Source organism: Octodon degus, unplaced genomic scaffold (assembly GCF_000260255.1).
Source record: "Octodon degus isolate 3935 unplaced genomic scaffold, OctDeg1.0 scaffold00003, whole genome shotgun sequence".
NCBI lineage: Eukaryota > Metazoa > Chordata > Mammalia > Rodentia > Octodontidae > Octodon > Octodon degus.
Window position 1 is genome coordinate 862,469 of NW_004524579.1, and position 6,698 is coordinate 869,166.

General features: G+C 43.1%; 1 pseudogene; it reads right to left on the reverse strand.

The window, feature by feature from the left end:
• Window positions 1–1,281: 1,281 nt before the first annotated feature.
• On the reverse strand, window positions 1,282–2,957 carry LOC101568195 (annotated as a pseudogene).
• Window positions 2,958–6,698: the final 3,741 nt, after the last annotated feature.

Genomic DNA, 6,698 nt, shown 5'->3' on the forward strand with positions numbered 1-6,698 from the left:
GCAGAACAATCTGAAAACAAACAACAAACATTTTCTTAGCTGACTTTAAAGCAAGAAGTAAAGCAGTGGCTGGAGAGATAGCTCAGTAGCACAGTGCCTGCTTGGCAAGCACAAGGCCCTGTGTTCAATTCCTTTTACAAAAAGAAGTGAAGGAGTGCTGGCTGCCCGGGGAAGGTGGTTTATGGATTTGTTTGTTTGTTTCTCACCACTTGGCATCTTTATTATTATTTTATTTTTTGTCTTTTTGAAACAAGGTCTCACTATGTAGCTCAGGCTGGCCAGTACCGTAAAACAAATAAAAAAATAAAATAAAATACAATAAAATCCACGGGGATGACCGCTGCATATTAGAATACCAGGGTGCTGACTGCAAGGGTCAAATAGTGAATGCAACTACGCATTCTCCAGAGTTCCAACATAATACCTCAGGGAGACGGGCGCTGGCATACTTTTAAATTCACAAGGCTTCTTCTGGCTGTTCCACAGCAGAGGGCTGGAGCGGGGAGAAGGCGATCAGGTTCCCACTGAAGGAGGCCAGTCCGGTCCTTTCCGAAGCCTCCGCCATTCCACAAGGGTGAAGGGGTCTCCGCGGTCAGGCCAAGAAGGCGGTGTTCAGCAGTGAGAGCTTCGGTGTCAAACTGACCGAGGGGCCTGAGCCGCTGCTTCCTGCACGGGGCTCCTCTGGCACGGGGAAATATGTTCAGGACGGTTCATCTGAACACCCTGCGCGGTGAAGCAGGAATTGAGTTCCATTCTTTCCACCACACCTGAACTCTCTTCGTTGGTCTTCCTGTCATCCGCTGTCCCACCGCCCGCAAGATGCAAACCCAGGGCTTCGCTGGGGAAACACCTGTCTCCAGGTTTGTCTTACTTACATCTTACATTTGGTTCACTTCAATTAAATCCTCTAATCCAGGACAACCAGCATCTTCAAAGGCAGTGTTCCTGCTCTCAGGGATATTCGAAAACAGAGTCTTCTTGTTGTCACCATGTCCACTTTGGGCGCTCCAGGCCGGGCTTTCTGCTGATGGCATCTGCCTCGCGAGGCCCGTGGCAGCCGGGCTCTTGGGCACCGCTCCGGGGAGAGGCGTGGGCGTTCCCGGCCTTTGGGGCGGACATCACAGGAAAGCGCACAGTGGGGCTTGGCAGGCTCTCGACTTGGAAGAAGCGGGTGTCTAACACGATGCTGTCCTTGTCCCCAGCCTTCTTCATCCGCAGGCACATCGCATTCTTGACTGCAGCCACGTGGCTCCTGGCGGCTGCGCGCAGAGCCGTCTGCTGTCAGTGTCTGCTGGCTGGCCAGGCCACGGAAGGTTTCTTCCTCAAGATTCTTTTGCTTGTGTTATTGTTTTGCCATCCAGATTCTTCAAGTTTCATCCGATTGATGATTTTTTTATTCACATCTTCTATCTGAAAGCTAACCATATCCCAAAACCCGTCCTGGTCAGGGTAGGTGGTCTCCTTCTCACCCTATTTGTATTCGCAGTGGTCTACCAGTCCTTCAAACTGTCTGAACCTTTTCTTCATGAGGAGACTAGTTTGGACAGCTGCTGGGCAGATGAGCTTTTTAGCATCTTTGGAAATGTCCAACTCAAGCTTCTGGTCCCAGGCTAGGCAGTGCGAAGTCAATTTCTCAGTGGCTAACAGGAGGATATTTCTGAAATACAGCACATCGTGCTGTGGCTCAGGATCTGACCTTTGCAGGTTTCCTTTACAGACAGGCCATTGGAATCTTTAGTAGCAACCTCGTTTTGATTTAGGCCATGTTCTTCCTTGAGAACTGTTACTAAATCCAGGGAACAGAGCAGTTTACTTGAGTCTTGCTGAACAGTGTTGGTAAAAGTTTTGCATTTTGGGGCCGAAATTTCTTTTCCTATTTCTTGCATCTTATCACCCTCTGACTGGAGCAGGCCCCAGGCAAGGCCAGGTGCCTGGAAAGCCTCGGAGCTCCTGAGAATTATGGGCATCACCCAATAGGTCTTCACCCCCTCCAGAGGCTGGAACATGAAGTCTTTAGGGGCAAAGGAACTCTTGCCTCCTGTTCTTGTGGAATTTGTGTTAGCTAAGTTTTCCAGTTCGGGTAAGACTCCATCTGGCTCAGTTCCATGTGTTGAGTTTTTTTGCAAAGTATTTCCTTCACGATGGACTTTAAAAGAGATGACCTTGTCGGCTTCTGCTTCCATCTTTGTGGCAGGCCTTCCTTTGTTCAGCACCTGTGTTTCTGGTTCGTTATCCTGAGTAGCCCTGGCAACTGTCTGTCTGACCTTGGCCACAGGGGTGGGCCTGGAGATCTGCTTGGCAGCCTGAGTAGCCGATCGTGTCATCCTGGTGGGCATGGGTACCACGGGGGCACACAGCTTTATTTTCCTTGTCCAGCACTCTCCTGTTAGCAGCCTGCCTTCCTCCAGGTCCAGGGGCTCGGACATCCCTAGCAGCAGGAATCTTCCTTGGTTCCCCTTGGTCCCTGGCCTTCAATCTTGTCATTCATGCAGAAGGTGAAGTAGCATGTTTCGGCTCTGACTTCCTGCCACCACACTCCAATGATGACAGGAAGAAGAGGGGGCATCTGGCTTGAAGTGGCCCACTTTGAACACTCCTAGCTTGGCTTTCTCTCACTGCTCCTTCAGCTTTTGGAGCTGCTTCTCCTCTTTGTATTTCTGGAACATCTGTTTGCATCGATCACTCAGAATAGTTTTCATAGACTCTAAGTGGGAAAGAGGAATTGGCTTGGAACTGGCCTTTTTTGGAACAAGGTCTTGAGAAGTCTCATCTAATTCAACAAAAGCTTTACTCTGCAAGGTTGGAATGTTGACATCTTTCACACCGAAGTGTCAGTTCCATTCATATTCCTTATGTCTATTTTCTTTTTGAGACAGTAATTTCCTGTGAACAATTTTAGTTCTGATCATGTCAGTGCTTAAATCCTTTCTGTGACAACTGGTGAAATATGAAGACATCCTGAGGCAATTTCTAGGGTAAAATCTCAACCAGAGTGAAAATATGAAAGTCTTTCAGGTCTGGACGGCCAGAGTTGCCTTCAACGCGGGGACGTCAATTAACCTAGCTCCTTTATATGGTTAACATTTGGTGGACAGGCAGAGTTGCTAAGTTTGGGGTTGAATTTTCTTCTCCTTGAAAGAACACAATATTCAATCTGGAAGAATAATGTCATAAAAAGGGGCATAAAAAATTAGGTAATTAAAAATCATAGCAGTTCAAGATTCTAGTTCCTGAGAATTCCATCCTGTGTTCTCAAAGAATGCACAGCTGTCACCTCTCAAGTATCTTTGAGGAATTGCTAAAACAGGACAAGCGCTAAAAGATTGAGCGTGAGAAAATGCTGTTCTTGTTTTCCACTGGATCCTCTAGCTCTGTCTTGGTTATTTTCCTCTCATTGTTGAGACAAAATACCCAGGCACTGTAAATTAAGGAAAGAAAGGCTTGTTTAGCTCACAGACTGCAGAGGTTTCAATCTACAATCTGCTGGCTCCAAGGCAGGGTAGTGGGGTGGTGGAGGGACAAAAGCTCCAGGGGACAGAAGACAGCAAAAGCAGTGGGAGCAAAAGGGGGTGGAGAGCAAGCCTCTTATCATCCATTATGTTGTTTGCAAGCTACTCAACCAAGGGTGGATGTAGCCCCCACACCATGTCCCAGCCCTCCTCGTGCACAGGCTTGGGTGTGTGCCAAGTGGGGACCCTGACCCCACTGCTGAGTCATTTAGTGAAACTTCTAAGCTTCTCAAGTTGACATAATGTATCAACCGTCATAAGCTGCCGAGCAGATCCTGAGGACATGTAGCATAGTTTTATAAGCCCCTGGCTTGCAAACTTGGAGGAAAGAGTATGGTGGGTTTACTAAGAAACAAAAAGAAATTGCCAAGATTGGGTTGAACCAGCCTGACTTTAATCTTGTTAATAGTTTTTCACAGAAAATATATCATGATAGGTTAAATATACAAGCCCTGGGTTTTAGCAAAGCATTTGAAAAACTCTAATCTTCCCTTAATAGACAAAAAAGTAAAGCATGGATGGAAAAATAGAAGGTAGGCTACATGTGTCATTGTCTGAGCAATCATAGCACCAAAAATGCAAACTGAGGAGAAAATTTTGTCTTACTTCATATTTGTATTGGTAACCAAGATGAAGAAATGGAAGTATACTGAATTACTCCATTTAAGGGACACCCAAAGCTGTGACAGTTAATTAAAGTCCACACAGATCTTAGCACCTTTGATTACAAATGACAGAAGCCCTGTGTAGATTCTCCCCTCCCCCACCCCCACCCCAACAGAAACCCCCAATTGTCCAGGGAATAGTTCAGGCATAATTGGATTAAGTTGCTCACATAATGCACCCAAGCATCAGCTTCTTAATATAGTTTTGCTTTTTTCCTCTGCGCTTGGCTCATTTTTGAGAAAGTTTCTCCAAATGAGATCAAGTGGAATAGTAGCATCTCCAGGCTCCTTTTTGTCTTCTCAACAACTTAAGGGAAGGAATAGCTCCTTTGCCCAAGAGTTCTAGTGGAAGTCATAGCTTTGAGGCTTATTTCCCTGATTCCCTCACTGGTAATGTGTGCTCACTACTGAACCAACTACAGTGACTTAATTCTGTCCCAGGCTTGCATGTATGTGTCCTCCTAGGCCCAAGGACTAAGAGGAAATTGTCCTCCAAAGAGATGTTGTGCTGGCAAAATATAGAAAACAATTAGAACAGAAATAATAGACTAAAATAATCACTTGTAAAAACAAGATTAAATAATAAAAGTCCTGGACTCGATTTAAAACAATCAATTTCATAAATTAAAGATGAGCATAGACCACATTTGTCAACAAACAGTTCATCTGAAAAAGATTTAGAGGTTGTTTTAGACAATAAGCTCATTATGAACCAACACTGTGTTACAGAACCTGGAAGAACTAATTCAATTTTAGTTTTCCTTAACAGAAAAATCATAACCCAATTATGGAGGTTATGGTCCCAGTGTTTTCTTCATAGGTCAGACCACAGACAAATGTTACATCCGAGAAGGACTTTCACAAAGTACAGTACATCCTGAGAAGGCCAAGTGTGATAAAGAACTAAAAATTAAATTAGGCAGAGAACTGAAGAAGTAGAAAATTTCCATCCTAGGAAAGGGATCTCAAAATAGCCATGTTTTGATATTTGAAAAGTAATATCGTGAGCATAAGATCAACTTCATCTGCACTGCTTTAATGGGAAGTGCTAATACCTACAATGACATTAACAGGAACCTAGATTTGCGTTGGGTAAACCAGTATGACCCTGCAAAATAGCTGACTCCTATGAGACAAAGTGAGCTTCTCTCAAAATTAGTTATCAAGAATGCTGTAGGATTGTGGTGGTCACTGACCAACTCCTACCACATCTCTTCTTAACTCTTAATGCTCTCATCTGGTGAATCCATGGATATCTTTCAACATCCCCATTATGACAACTGAGTAGGAATGCACATCCTCTTCATACAGTAGCAGTGAGGAAAACACTCACGCTTTCTGGGTCTGCTACATGAATATGGCAAAAGAAATTCCCACTTGGGTTAACTGGAAGGAAGTCAGTGTCATGTGGAAGCAAACTCCACGTTAGACAATCTTTGATTAGTTTTTTTTTTTTTTGAACCGGGGATTGAACTCAGGCCCTTGCACTTGCCAATGAAGCGTTTATTCTACCGAGCCATCTCCCCAGCCCCACACTAGACAATCTTGAAACATAGGACACTAAGGAAACTGAGAGAGGACAAATGTCTCCCTCACACTGGCACCCTCATGAGTGCTCTCCAAACTCAACATTTGAAAAAATTAAAGCGTGACTATTTGATTGGTCCTAGATCTACTTCAGGAAAATGGCTCAAATTTCTATTAAACTTATTTTGTTCATCCTTGGAGTTCTTTCTGTTATTTTACAATGTAGGTTCTATAGAATTGTAATAAAATAGCATGTTAATTGGAACTAATTCAACTAGTTAAATAGTTCAATTACAGTACTTCATAAATTGTTCAAACGCCATATGTATATAGAGGTATAATTATTATTCATTCTACCATATGTCACAGAAGAGTTGTCTGTATGAAAATTTTCTTTAGAAAATTGTGAAGACTCACTAAGTCCTTGTAAGACACAAAAAAGCAAGTGAAAGGTATCAAATTCCTCTGAGTGGAGAATTCATTCTAGATCAGGAGACACTGCTTTGATTGTGTGCTCAAATGTCACCAAAATGCTGTGAGGATCAAATGATACTTTTATCTGTGAAAAGTGCTTTGCAATATGTTGTATAACTTCAAATGCAGAATATCATCATTATTCTATTTTCATTATTAACAGCACTTTTATTATACTATTACAGTGAGTAGAAAAGTCTGGACTTAGCCAACCCTGCCTAATAATTTCTGATACACAGAGTAGACAAAATCAGGTAATAATTTTCCTAATGTGCAGGTGGCTTGAATATGCTAAATCAGTCTCTGGTAGCTTTAATTATTAATTATTAGCTGAGGTCACAATTTCAAATTTAGAGACTCCATAGCCATTCAATATATAACAAATCACTCTTCTAACAGTCCTTATGGTAGCGAAATTGCATGGCAAAAGCAGATCAATAATAAAAGAAAAGTAGGTATGTTGAAGACCTCTATTAAGATGACATGTGTAACAGGAATCATTGAAAAATCTTGTTCCTCCATT